Source organism: Triturus cristatus, chromosome 5_2 (genome assembly GCF_964204655.1).
Source record: "Triturus cristatus chromosome 5_2, aTriCri1.1, whole genome shotgun sequence".
Classification (NCBI taxonomy): Eukaryota; Metazoa; Chordata; class Amphibia; order Caudata; family Salamandridae; genus Triturus; species Triturus cristatus.
The window spans coordinates 656895567-656910465 of NC_140588.1; positions in this window are offsets into that span (position 1 = coordinate 656895567).

The window sequence follows — 14899 nt, forward strand, 5'->3', positions numbered from 1 at the left end:
TTTCGCAATGTTGAACCACATAATATGCTTCTCTTTGTTCTTTAGACCCAGGTCAATTAGTTCTCATATTGTTCAACTACATCACTGACAAAAATGAATTATGGAATGTTTTTTATCAATTAAACCTTTGCTGCATTTATACTATGCTTAGAAAAAATTGTTGGATTATTAGTATCCGGTTGTTCCATACAGGGTCTATTGTAGTTTTCTCTATGTCAATGTAACTGTGCACGACACAGGCCTCATTAGCTTTGTACATGTTACTACATCATCATGTTTGCTCCTGTGCCACATTATAATTCACACAGAACCTGCAGTTGTTTTCTCATTCTGTTCTTTGCTTGTATTTAGTTTGAACATTAAACAAGGTCAAATAACAATGAGCCTAATTACAATGTCGGTCGGAAAGCCTCCGACCTCAGGTTGAAGGATTACCGACCAACATTGTAGGTTTAAAGTACGAGCGCCATAATTTGATGATGGCAGTCTGAGTTTAAACCGGCCTGGGAATCTGATGTGGTTCTGACGGGCTCAGTCATTTGTAAAGCCCTCATAATCCCTTAAGGACAGCATTTCTGCAGTCGGGATTAAGATGCCGGCTTCCGACAGCCAATCCATATCAGCCAATCCATGTGGCCTGCCACATGGTGCATAGATGTTTAAAAACTTCAATTTTTAATGGAAGCTTGTCCTGTGGGTGGGTTTCAGCCTGCCGCACAAGCTCCCATTTTGAGAAATGGAAGTATTGCACCCGCACCATGCGCTTTCGCATCCAAGTAATGCAGTTGGAACTGCCAAGCTGAGGTCAGTCAGTTCCCGATCCGCAATGGTGCCTCCGACCGACATCGTAATGAGGGCCAATGTCCCTTGTTATTTTGTTCTGGTCAGGCACTCGCACCTAGACACAACACAGAAAAGCAGCTGTTGTACATAAACATGTGAACCTTGTCATATAGGTACGCAAAGCATTGTAACTCACAGAGAGAGGCAGATATCCCTGAGAGAAGATCACAGCTGTACCTGAGATGTAGAACATACATCTGAATGAACTCAGGTATGGAGACCGCTGCTAATACCAGAGATCTTTGCTGTATAATCAGTTCACTTCTGTAGAAGGCGGGGTGGGTAAGCTTTTCTGTCTTATAACTTGACAGGGCTTCTCATCATTTACAGTTTCTTGACAATGCTCATGGTATTTCTACTAGGTAGTTGTTTTTTTAATGTGGTACGCATACTGCTTTTCAGAGCACTATATTTAAATCTTTAGCCTGCACTATCAACATAGGCCATTAACAAGCAAATATTTAAAATACAGTAAATCATAAAACAAGTAAAAAAATATAAAATATTCATGTAAAGCTTAACATCATACAGACAAAAAAGACAATACTACTGATAAAGAATGCTTATCCTAATACATATTGCTGCTGAAATATAAGAAGCAACACTAAAACATAATGCAGGGGCCTCCATGATACACAGGAAAGCATTGTGTATTATTATCCGTGATATTATGCGCCATAAAATTTGGTTTTAAAAAGTACTTCCTGAGGTCAATATAAAATTGGCAGAAAAGCATAATGTGCTCAGTGCTCTTTTGAGGTACCATCGCATGGGCACTTTAAAACATTGATCAATGCTAGGGAAAGTGTACTATGCCCTGTTGCAATCTTGTGAATGGGTGCCGGGTATTTGTCCCCGGAGACAGGTGTGGTTAAAATCCCTCGGTGTGAGCATACAACCTATATGTCTTTTTCTGTCCTGATACCTAGTAAAAATACATAACCCTCAGACTTCTGAGGCACAAGAATTCTGGAAGGCTTCTGTAGCCCCGAGTAACCAGACATATATTTAAGGGGGTCTTTGATGTAGGATAGAAACTGGATATTAAAATCTTGATCTTGCACTAGGCGGTCAGGAATAATTGCCTTTGTAAATTCTGTCTCAAGTTTAACCCATATTGAACGCCACAATAAGAAATGTACGAGTGACAACAGATCTTCCAGGTGAGTTAACCTCACTTCCTCGTGAATAATAAAGGATGATGATGAAGAAGGAGTACATCAAAAACACTTCAAAATGGAGTTGTCCTCAACCTGTAAATGGCTTCTAGACATATAGCCTCACATACCCCCGCCAAATACTGCAACTGACAGTTCTCTCGCTTTTTAGATGGTAATCATTTCCCTGACTGGCCTGCACCTGAATTTGTGAGAGAGCCTACACACACCCTCATACACTCTATTCATTTAAAGCTGGGCATTTTGTATATGTAGGGCCCATGACCCATTGCTAGAAAAAATAATTCTCAGGTAACAAAAGGAGTTGACCCTTGTATTGCATCCAAAACTATTGATAATGGCATTGCTCCTAGTCCTACTCCCTCACCTTCCTTCAGCACAATTGAGGCCCCACCTCCCCAGACCGAGCCCTAGCCCATAAAAACTCTGCCCACCCCCCACCTCCACCACTATGTAAACAAGCCGAGCTAGCAATCAGATGTACCACACCGGGAGGGTGGAAGGGTCCTAGAAGGAAGGCGAGGGAGAAGGACTAGGAGTAATGCCATTATCAATAGTAATTGACGTATTACCTCCTGTCCCTCCCTCTCCTTCCATCGGCACAATTGAGGACATAGCAAGCAGAAGAAAACAGAGACAGACAGCTGAGTGATAAAGAACACCAAAATGTAATACGGTGCCCCAAACACAGCAGACCAACATCTCTAGTCCCTCATAGAGGACAAGACCCTGTGGCCAAGAACAATATCCAAACGTTCCAGACCAGCAATCTGATAGTGACTGACAAACATAGAAGGGGAAGATCAGGTTGCAGCCCTAGAGATCTCCACCACAGAGGTACCCTGCAACTCAGAAACCGTAGCAGCCATACTGCGAGTAGAACGGTCATGAGCCCCAACCGGGGGTATCCACACCACGCAGCTTGTAAGCCAGCAAAACCGTGGACCGAATCCAACGACTCATCATAGCTGTGGAAGGCTTCACACCTTTCTTATCAGGACCGAAATTAACAAACAAAGTGTCCCCTTTCCGGAAGGACTCCACAACCTCCCAGGTACCACAGCAAAGCACATCGCACATCCAGACATTGCAAATGAGATTCCTCAGCCGAGGAAAGAACAGGACAGAATTCAGGTAAAATCTCCTCCTGACTGTGATGAAATGCCGAATTGACCTTAGGGACAAAGGATGGTACCAGCACCGAAACCACCTGATCTGAAAAGATCTTTCAGAAGGGATACTTACAAGACAAAGCCCCCAACTCACCCAAGTGTCGTGCCGAGGTGATGGCCACCAAAAACAAGTTTTAAAAGTCAAGAGTTTTAACTCGAGACCCTCAAGGGGCTCAAAGGGAGGACCGGACAGGACATCCAACACCAGCTGCAAATACCAAGAAGAAAAGGACCAGATAAGGCGAGGGAACAAATTCAACAGACCCTGAAAAAGAACGAGGCATCAGGCCCCCGTCATCCCTCAAATTGCGCCAGGAGCCCCTAAAAGACTGGACCCACAGAGAAGCCACCGACAACCCCAGATGAGCCCCATCTTGAAGGAACTGCATCACCAAAAAGAGGTCAGCCACCGTGGGATCAAACTCCTTATCAGGACTCCAGGCCGAAAAGGCACGCCAATGCCTAGAATAGGCTAGAAGGGTGGAGGACCTCAGAGAAGCCTGTAAAGTAACAACCAGATGGCCAGGGAGCACCAAAACAGCTAAGCCTTGCCACTCAACTGCCAGGCCTTCAGGTGTAACCTCTGCAAGGAGCTTAGGGGAAGGGCCAGAAGCACCAAAGGAGACAGAACCACAGGAAGGACCCACTCCCAGTCGCAACACAACCCGGTCAGGAGAGGAAACCAATTTGCCAAAGGCCAACGGGGCACAACCAACACCTGATGATCACGGTCCCTCCAAACCCGAACCAGAAAGGCCCGGAGCAGTGGAAAGGAGGGGAAGGCATACAGAAGACCCTGAGGTCAAGGAGAGGTCAAGCCGTCAACTCCCAGAACCCCAGGACTCTGGCCAAGAGAACAAAACAGGCCCACCTTGGCATTGTCTAGGTCAGCAAACAGGTCCACCACAGGGAGGACCCGCCACCCACCAACTGGTTGAACAAACTAGGAAGGAGGGAGAAGTTCTTAGACGAGGGAAAGTACCTACTCAAATGATCTGCCTACATATTGTCCACCCCTTGAATATAGAGAGCAGACAGACCCAGCACCCAGACATGAGCCCACAGAAATATGTCACTGGCAATCAAGTTCAATGACCTGGACCCTCCTTGACGATTGACATAGGACTTCGCCACCAGATTGTCCATCTGAACCGACACCCAATGGCCCTGCAGAGAGTCTTGAAAGTGAACCAGGGCCAGCCAAATTGCCATCAACTCCCGCCAGTTTGAAGACCTCTGGGAGTCCAGCAGAGACCAGTACCCCTGATCCTGATCCGACCCCAGCCAAACCCCCCACCTGGACTGGCTGGCGTCTGCAGTCACCACAAGCGGAGCTGGAGGAGCCAAGGAAATCCCTGCCAGATGATGATGCCGGCAGACCCACCAGGAGAGCTCCACTTGGACCGTCATGGGCAGCAGAGACAACAGACTCTGAGACCTGGGAGACCAACTCAACAGGATCCAGTTGGCCAGACGAAGAAGGTGAAAACGAGCCCAGGGAACCAGAAACACCACAGAAGCCAAATGCCACTGTGCCATCAGCCACTGCACCACCGGAGGAGCCTCCCGGGACATCAAGGCCCAAACCTGCAACTGAAGAGAAACCAGACGCCTGTCGGAGAGAGTAACATGGCCGAGCAAGTCTTAAAACGAGGTCGAATGAACATCATGTCCAGAAAGGGGGCCAAAGAAGATTTTCGCCAGTTCACCAAAAAAACGTGTTCCTGAAGAACCTCTAAGGCCCTCCTGACCTGAGCGATCAAAAGAGACTCCCAGGCAGCATGCAGTAAGAGGTCATCCAGATAAGGATGAATAAAAACCCCATCTGCCTGGAGGAGAGCCAAGAGGGGCACCAGGACATTCATGAAGATCATGGCCAAGGGTTTGAGGACAAAGGGAAGAATGCAAAACTGAAAATGGGCATCCCCCACAGCGAACCTAAGATAATGCTGAGAAGAAGTGGCGACAGGGACGTGGAGATAGGCGTCCTCAAAATCTACAGATGCCAAAAACTCACCTGGCCGAACCAGTAAAATAATCGCCTGATGGATCAACATACGGAAGTGAACTGTCCGAACCCAGGAGTTGACCCACTTGAGATCTAGAATGGACCGAAAACCACCAGACACCTTCTGCAGCAGGAAGTGAATGGAGTAGGCTCCTGTACCGATGTCTGCAACAGGAACCCTGCAGCTGGCCCTTTTGGCAAGCATACTGGACACCCCATCCAGCAGAGCCACTCTGCGTAGACAGGAGATAAGGCACTGGAGTCAGCTTAACCCCAGTTTCCGGAGGAAACTGCCAAAAGTTGATCATGTAACTATGAGTAAAATTACTCGGGACCCAGTCATTCAAAATGACCTGCTGCCACAGTGAAAGAAAATGCCAGAGTCAACCTCCAACCAGTAGTTGTTAGGGACCCTTCTTGGCAGAGCCCTTAGGCAAGGAGGCAGTGTTTTTGGGAGAAAAGCGGGTCTGAAAATGCTTCGGGGAAGACCGAGGGGCCCTATTCCAAGACCTACTGCTTGGAGCTGACCCCCCTTTATAGGGCAAAGCATGCTTCCATACTTTGAAAGCCTTAGACATCATGGCTGGCAATTGGTTCCCAAAGAGAGCCCGGCCATCAAATGGCAACTTTAATAAAGCCGCCTTCTCCCCAGGATCAGCCTTCCAGTTTCAGAGGCAAAGTGAACGACGTGCCGCAACAAGGCCCCAGAGGACATTGCCGATGACTTAATAACATCAGCCAACAGCTTAGCCTGCTGATCCATTGCAGACAGAAGGACAGAGAACTCAGAGCCCTCATGTACAGCCGCCGCCAACTTCTCGAAATCCTGCACCAAAGACTGAGGAGAATAAGCAGAGAAAAGGCCAGTCCTCAGTGCCAGGTTCCCAGCATCAAAAGACCTCTCAAGGCCAAAGTCCACCTTTTTATCAGTAGCATCAGTCGGGGTACAATCCTCAGGTGGAATGGCTGTTTTGCCAATCAGCGTGGCCAGGATAGAGTCCAACTTCACATTGTGAGGCAATAGGTCCTCCCCTTCCAATAAGAAAAGATTCTGGAGTAGGCGAAGAACCAACAACTTGTCCACCTCACACCGTTCCCATAGCACCATCTATTTCACCAGGCCCTGAAAGGGCATGACTAACCGGGAGGGTGTAGTATACTGAGAAAAAAGAGTCCCACTGGCATCTCTTAGGTGGAACGGCAGGAACCCCAAATTGTCCTGTACATGAGCCAGAACATCCCACATCTCCTCCCTGGAGATATATTTGCTGCCAGAGGAGTTAGAAGGACCCTCACTATCCAACAGGTATAAATCGCCCACAGGATCCAAAGCACGAGGATGAGACAGACCAGAAGGCACTGGACTAGCCTACAGAGCTCTAGTCACAGCAGCCTCAATGATGTCCTGCACCTCCTCCTTAGACATGAGAGTCACGTCACCCCTGTCTAAGGAGAGGCACATCACCCCTTTCCAGGGTGGACGTCCTCTTCATCAGGAGATGAAGAGGAAGAAGAAGACACCAGGTTGTTCCTTTTAATTTAAACGGTGTTTAGCCAAAATATCGAGTTTTAAATTTCGACCTACAATAATATCGTGTTTTTAATATCGTAGGTACAGAATATCGAAGTCAAGAATATCGATGGACAGAATATCGATCCCAAGGTAAGTAATATCGAAGTTAATAATATCGAAGTACTTAATATCGATGTAAGTAATATCGAAAGTAAAAATTTCGATGTCAATAATATCGATATTTATTTAGTGTAATGTCATTTAATATGTATTTTATTTGTATGTTAAAGATTATTGTAATGTATTTTAATACATTTAAAAATAAATGTTTAGAGATTTATAATTATTTTACATTTAATTTAGCGTTTTAGTATCAGAGCAGGTTGTGGGTTTATAGGGGAATAGGGTGGGAAGTAATTTAATTATAATTAATGAATTAATATGTATTGTTTAATTGGTATTTATGATTAATTAATTGGTAATTAATTAATAATTGGTAATTAATTGATTAATTAATTGTTAATTAATTATTAATTGTAAAATTATTTTATTAATTGGTTAATTATATACATTATAATTACTTTATTATTAATATTTATTTATTGTTATTGTTAATTAATTAATTGTTAATTAGTAATTAATTGGTGATTTAAGTTTATTAAGTGATTAATTGATAATTAAATTAATTATGTGAATTTTTATGTGTAGTGGGTTGTGGGTTTATAGGGGAATAGGGTGGGAAGTAATGTAATTATAATTAATGAATTAATATGTATTGTTTAATTGGTATTTATGATTAATTAATTGGTAATCAATTAATAATTGGTAATTAATTTGATTAATAGATTAAATAATTTTTAATTAATTATTAACTGTAAAAATAATTTATTATGTGGTTAATTATATAAATTATAATTAGTTTATTAATAATATTTATTTATTGTTATAGTTAATTAATTAATTGTTAATTAGTAATTAATTGGTGATTCAATTTTATTAAGTGATTAATTGATAATTAAAATTAATTATGTGAATTTTTATGTGTAGTGGGTTGTGGGTTTATAGGGGAATAGGGTTGGATGTAATTAAAATAAAATAAATAATGATATATTTTATTTATTTGTAATTATTATTAATTAATTGTTATTAGTTAGTTAAATATAGTAAATATAAATAATTGATTATTGTATTTTATTTGTTGTTATTGCTAATTAATGTATTGTTAATTAATAATTAATAGGTGAATATTTGTAATTTCGTAGTTAATATGTATTAATTAGTGAATTAATAACTATATTAATTATAAAGAATGTATTATTAATTGTAAATAAGAGATAAATTGATATTTAAATCTATTGTGTATTTTGTATGTGTAGTGTGTTGTGTGTTAAAGGGGGAATAGTGTGGGATGTAATTTAAATTTATTTATTTAAATATTTATTTTACATAATTGGTATTTAATAATAATTATTTTTTTAAAACATTGTTAACATGCAATTTTTTTATAACAAATTATTGAATTGGTTATAATGTTCATAGAATCACTATGCTATCTAGTGCTTTCCCAACTGTTTAACTATCTGGAGTGGGAATAGTAATTTTTACCCCTACGCTATCCAGCGCTTTCCCTACTGTTGCACTCTTTGGAGTTGGAATAGTAATTTTTACCCCTACGCTATCCAGCGCTTTCCCTACTGTTGCACTCTCTGGAGTTGGAATAGTAATTTTCACCCCTACGCTATCCAACACTTTCCCTACTATTGCACTCTCTGGAGTTGGAATAGTAATTTTTACCCTTACGCTATCCAACACTTTCCCTACTATTGCATTCTATGGAGTGGGAATAGTAAGTTTACCCTTACGCTATCCAACACTTTCCCTACTATTGCACTCTCTGGAGTTGGAATAGTAATTTTTACCCCTACGCTATCCAACGTTTTCCCTACTGTTGCACTCTTTGGAGTTGGAATAGTTATTTTTACCACTACGCTATCCAACGTTTTCTATACTGTTGCACTCTCTGGAGTGGGAATAGTAAATTTTACCCTTACGCTATCCAACACTTTCCCTACTATTGCACTCTCTGGAGTGGGAATAGTAGATTTTACCCTTACGCTATCCAACACTTTCCCTACTATTGCACTCTCTGGAGTTGGAATAGTAATTTTTACCCCTACGCTATCCAACGTTTTCCCTACTGTTGCACTCTTTGGAGTTGGAATAGTTATTTGTACCCCTACGCTATCCAACGTTTTCCCTACTGTTGCTCTGTCTGGAGTGGGAATAGTAATTTTTACCCTTACGCTATCCAACACTTTCCCTACTATTGCACTCTCTGGAGTGGGAATAGTAATTTTTACCATTACGCTATCCAACACTTTCCCTACTATTGCACTCTCTGGAGTTGGAATAGTAATTTTTACCCCTACGCTATCCAACGCTTTCCCTACTGTTGCACTCTTTGGAGTTGGAATAGTAATTTTTACCCCTACGCTATCCAATGTTTTCCCTACTGTTGCACTCTCGGGAGTTGGAATAGTTATTTTTAACCCTACGCTATCCAACATTTTCCTTACTGTTGTTTTTGTTGAAGTTGGACTAGTAGTTTTATTGTGTCTGATATTAAATATGTTTTGTAATATTTTAGCTATTGTAATATATAATTAATAATAAAAATTATTCAAATTAAAATTATTGATTATTATTTGCTATATGTAATTATTTAATATTTATTAATGTTATTGTTTTATGTGTATAGATGTATTGGTAATTTAAATAAATATTTAATAATTTATATGTTACAGAAATTATTATTAAAAGTAATTATTAAGTAAGTGTATATATTATATATCATATATATATGTTTCATTAAAGTTTCATTTAATTATATATATTTATTATACATTTTACATATTATACAATATATTTAATTATGTTTCTTTGATTTATAAGTATTATTTGGTTTATTTTACATATATTTTTAAACTAAAAAAAAAACAATATTTTTGAATTACGATATTTTTGACATCGATATTAAATTATCGATATTTTTGTACTTACCATGTTGTAGATAGGATGTCGATATTCTTGACCACGATATTTTTGTTGCGATATTTTTGTAGGTCGAATTTTTGTCTTTCGAAATTATGTCATACAATCAATTTAAACAACATCTTGTGCCCCATGTTTGTAGAAGAATGGAGAAGCTACCCTCCAGTACCCACCTTTAAGAACGAAAACCAACCCAGCCGAAAACCAATTTAAAAAACTGCCCTGAAAACAACATCAAACCAAAAACAACAAACAATATCCAATAAGAAAATAAAAGACCAGATACAAACCCATCTTACCAGGTCTCCTCGATGTGTGCAGGCACAGGAGTAGAGCCTGCTTCGAAAGCCAGACCCAAAACAGCCCCAGCAACAGGAGGAGCCTTTGGGTGACCTCCATGAATGAGCCGGTACGAGAGACCATGGCTCCACAAGGGTAACTGATGTATTTAAATGAGAGATATTTCTTTCTCCATATACAACGAGTTGTGGTAATGGTTAAGTTGTGTGTATCTTTGTTTTTTACTTTTGGCAGTCCCCTGATGAATCTCTAAGAAGTGTCCTTGACGTGTGCCTAGCGACTGTAGTTGCCCTGATGAAATCGCCACAAATATACTTGGCGATGAAACATGTTGGCACATGATAACGGTATGCATATTTAGCAACCTTTTTTAAGCTTTGGATTGGGTGCACTTCTAAGGAAGAATAAAGTTGGAACCTACAGAGGGTGCATCCCTTTCATTTTTTAATCTTCACTATTTAGTCGCACCACTTACCTGCAACAGTTTCTTTTGGGTTTATAGTGTGGACACTTTATTTACTTTTATTTTGGAGCGTGATGGTTACCGATGATGATAAGAGTGGGCAGAGCTGATGAGTACCAGTCAGCAGGCTCAATTGGTGTTGCGCACGTGAGGTGCCATCTCGTCTCTTTTCACATTTTTTCTCCACGTTTCTTTCATTAATCAACTGATTAGAGAAACATCCGGTGTATTTTACACGAGCTTTTACACCATGAGGCTCATTGGGGAGACTGCTTTAAGTAAAGTTTTTATTAATTGAAATTGAAGGTGGTGAATCTTTTGGTGACTACCTCAAAATTTGAAAATATAGGGAGCATAGAATAACCTAATTGATAGGGTTTTGAACCACATTGTGTTTGACCAGTATACCTTCTAAAGACCTAGGTCTGTAGAGAAACATATTGATTGAGAGGAGGGCGACCTAGGTTTTGTTCCCTCTACAGCTCCTTATTGTTGTACACAGGAGTAGAGCCTGCCTCGAAAGCCAGACCCAAAACAGCCCCAGCAACAGGAGGACCACCACAGGGAGGAACTGCCAAAGGTAAGTGTCACATAGGGAGACAGAAAAAAACAGGTGGAGGTGGGGGTGGGCAGAGTTTTTATGGGCTGGGGGTAGGTCTGGGAGGGCCTCAATTGTGCTGAAGGAAGGCGAGGAAGGGACGGGAGGTAATGGGTGTTCAATCCCCCCAAAAAGTCCTGACATTTTTAATAATTTTCCCACGAGACGTAAATGTCTCTTCTAATTTAGCACAGGTATCCATTAACCTATGCAGGCCGACAGCGGTCCTACACATTAGCAATGAATTATCGGCGTACAAGAGAACACGAAGTGGAGAAAATAGACTGGATGACATTAGCAACTATGTAATCATTACATTTTATTACATAGGAAAGGTAATAAAAAACTAACCAAGGTCTCAATCCTCAATGCACTAGAAACTACCCTGTTAAAGGTTTCACTGTCCACTGAAAAAGAAGTATTTATGGGGAATGTACTAACTATACGGAGGATATACCACTTTGTTTTTATGGAGTGTCAGGTGGACTGCTGCTGACTATGAAAAGAGCTTATTCATTCATACAATGGAATAGCATCTCAAGTGAGCCCATGCACACTGGGTTATTTAAGCCACGCTGACAGAAGTGGGAGGATTAGTGACTTCTGCAATGCTGATTATTGAAAGGAATAGATAAAGCATGGCTTCCTTTTCCTCATACGAAGTGAAGTAGAATAGACAGACACGCTGGGTGGATTAGATCAGTGGCGAAGGCTATAGAGGGGTCAGGAATATAGTTGTGAGCTATAAAACTGACTTCTAGTATGCTTGGTCATAGATTACTTTCTGACCAAGAAAAAAAGAGGGATTGATATATCCACTGGAAATATGCACTTGCCTCAATTAAATGAACTAGTTGGACATTTCTGGAGCTTAGCGATGTGAGAATGGAGAATGAGGAATTTGAGATAGATTTGGAGCAATAGAGAATGCAAAGGAGCTTTGTAAAATACAAATCTGATGCATATGATGTTTAGTTATAGAGTAATATTCCCCCCAAAGAAGAGAGGGACTCCCCCAGCCACATCCAAGAGATAAGCGAAAGGATACCCTCCTTCACAATGAATAAAGGGGAGAGTATTGTCCCTCATTTTAGATTTGCATCCAAAGGAGGTCAGAGTTGATTTGTCATATCGAGTAAGATGGGGCATCGTATTTTCAATACTTCGATATCCCTAGATATAACCCCTGTGTGATAGATGTGATTTTCATTCAACCGGATTAGATTACTCACGACATACCACAGAATAAAATGTAATGTGGGAGTCACCAGAATGAATATAAAAGAGAGAGGCGAGTAAATGCATAGAAAGGAGAGAAGTACCTATTACAATGATGTAAGAAGAAATAAAAATAAAAAGTGTGTGAAGTATAATGATTGTGGTGAGAGTAGATTCATAATCTGCTAGAAAACTGTACATACGTGAAACACTTATATAAACGATCCATAAAAGCAATCAATGAATTATAATTGATTAGAGTGAGAGCTTAATGACTGCTGCAGTGATTAAGGACTCTTTTTATCTCAGTATATATAATGTGAGCTAGGAATACTGCAAGATTAAAAAATAGAATATAGAGGTGGATTACTGAATGTTTTCTGAACTGTAAGTGGCAGACTATATATGAATATTTCTAAAGGTTCTTAGACAGAGTAATCATGTGAACTTCTAATTGAGAATGAATTATTGGGAATCCTCATGAACTGCTTGTGATTAATTTTTAACATAAGTATGTAAGAAATATGTTTATATTTTAGATAAGCTCACACATGATGTTACAACATGTTTATAGCCAAAATGTTCACCACCCTCATGAAGGCCTAAAGTGATCTCGGTCGAACCACGGACTCCTGGTCGATGTGTAACTAGAAAAGAAGAAGCTATAAGAGAAGAGTCTGGGGAGATACAATCCTTTTGTATTTTGTTAAAGTTTTGTTAAAATTTGGAAAAATGTACCCCACACATTGCAGATGACTCTCTCTTCCAGGTTTTTTAATGTTTAAGGATGAATGTTGGGTCTGCTTGGTTAGATATTAGATGTTTTCATGTGTATGATGTATCTTTTTTGTCTGATAAATGTATCCATTTTTTATGGAATTAAATTGAAGAATTTGTAATTACGTTATAACCTATGAAGATTTACTCTAATCATTTTTGTTGAGGTTCCCAAGGTTTGAGTGAAAGAAATTGAATGGAAGTCATGTATACTTTGTATTGCTGATGATGATCCTCTACATTCATTGTACCACACAATCAAAATGTTGAGGAATAATTAGGTTTATTCTCAAAATCACTGCACATTTGCGTTTAAAGGTGGTGTTTGTTAACAGATTTATTTGATGGCATTTTTACATGGTGTGTGTTATGTATGACACTTACATGTATGCAGTAAGTGTTTGCAACAAATCATGATACATGATCTTCCGAAAAATGACCTGGGTATATTTGATCCTTCATCTCGGTCCTCATAGGAATGGGGTTTATCATCACATTTTCACCTTAGTGTGTTCCTAAACTTCGCAAGGGAATTACTAACTGTTTTGCAAGCTGCTCAGCACCATATGAGCCTGACTGAAAGGCACGCGCTTAATGGATCACTATTTTCATTACGTCAACTCGCTTGAGGAATTAATATTTCAACAAGTGTCAGGGACAGCTTTGTAGCAGGGCTTTGTCTGTCTTTAAGCGATCAATGAATACTTCATATAGAGCACACTGGGCTGAGGCCTGTTTGAAAGACCTCTGGAGGCCTGCAGAAACAAGGGCCAGCCTCATGCTCTTTGCTTCTCTGCCTGGAAATGCCCCATCTATGGATCTCCTAGGAGAAAACCCTGCACTGCATGCAAGCAACACACGGTTGTTTTTGAGGCAGTTGGGCGTTTCTTTTTATTTATTTGTCCAGTCGCCAATTTAGCCCACTAGCTTGCAGTGCAAAATAGTAGTTTTGATGCGAGGAATCAACGTAAGTTTTCTGAAGAAGAAAATACTTTGCTTAACATGCACACATGTTTCTTATGCTTTATTTGAACAGGTTGGCTGGTCTCTTCTCACTCCACATTAAAGAGAAAGTTTCTATATGAATGAACTCATCGAATCAAGGTGGTCTCAGAATTATGAGACAGTAATATGTTTTCCACATATGTATCATCTAAATCAGCCGAATTAAAAAGTACCTCTCTTGTCAAAATTAGCTGACGAAAGTGGAATAGTATATCAAGAAACTATATTTCATTCCATTTGTAAAGGCTTTAGTCATGCTTCAAAGACAATCATGCCTAAATGATTCCAGTAATTCTACAATATATTGTTGTGATTTAGCCTTCCATTTTTCACCTGGTAATACTGGAAATCTGGTCTAAAAGAAGTTCTCGTACATATAAATGTTTATATTGCACCAAGTCTGGAAGCAGGCTCCCCAGTTGCAAGAGAAGAAGTGTACTTTTTTATTTAGTAAAGACACAGTACACCTGTCATTGAATAGAGTTTTATGCTCTCTCCTCGCCAAGTATAAATGTATTTAATCATAAAACGTTGAAGGCCTCTTAATATTCTCTTTAATGCAATTCAGAGTAAAGTAATATACATTAACATTTGTTACAAAATGCGATTCTTAATTTGATCTATCACATCATAAAGTAGAAAGAAACAGGAAAGGGGATATTGCATTATTAATATTTTCTCTTTTAACTTGAGCATCAATCAGCATGCTGCCATTATTCTTTCCATTTCAAAGGTATTTTATAACAAACATGCCAGACGTGGCATACAATGTG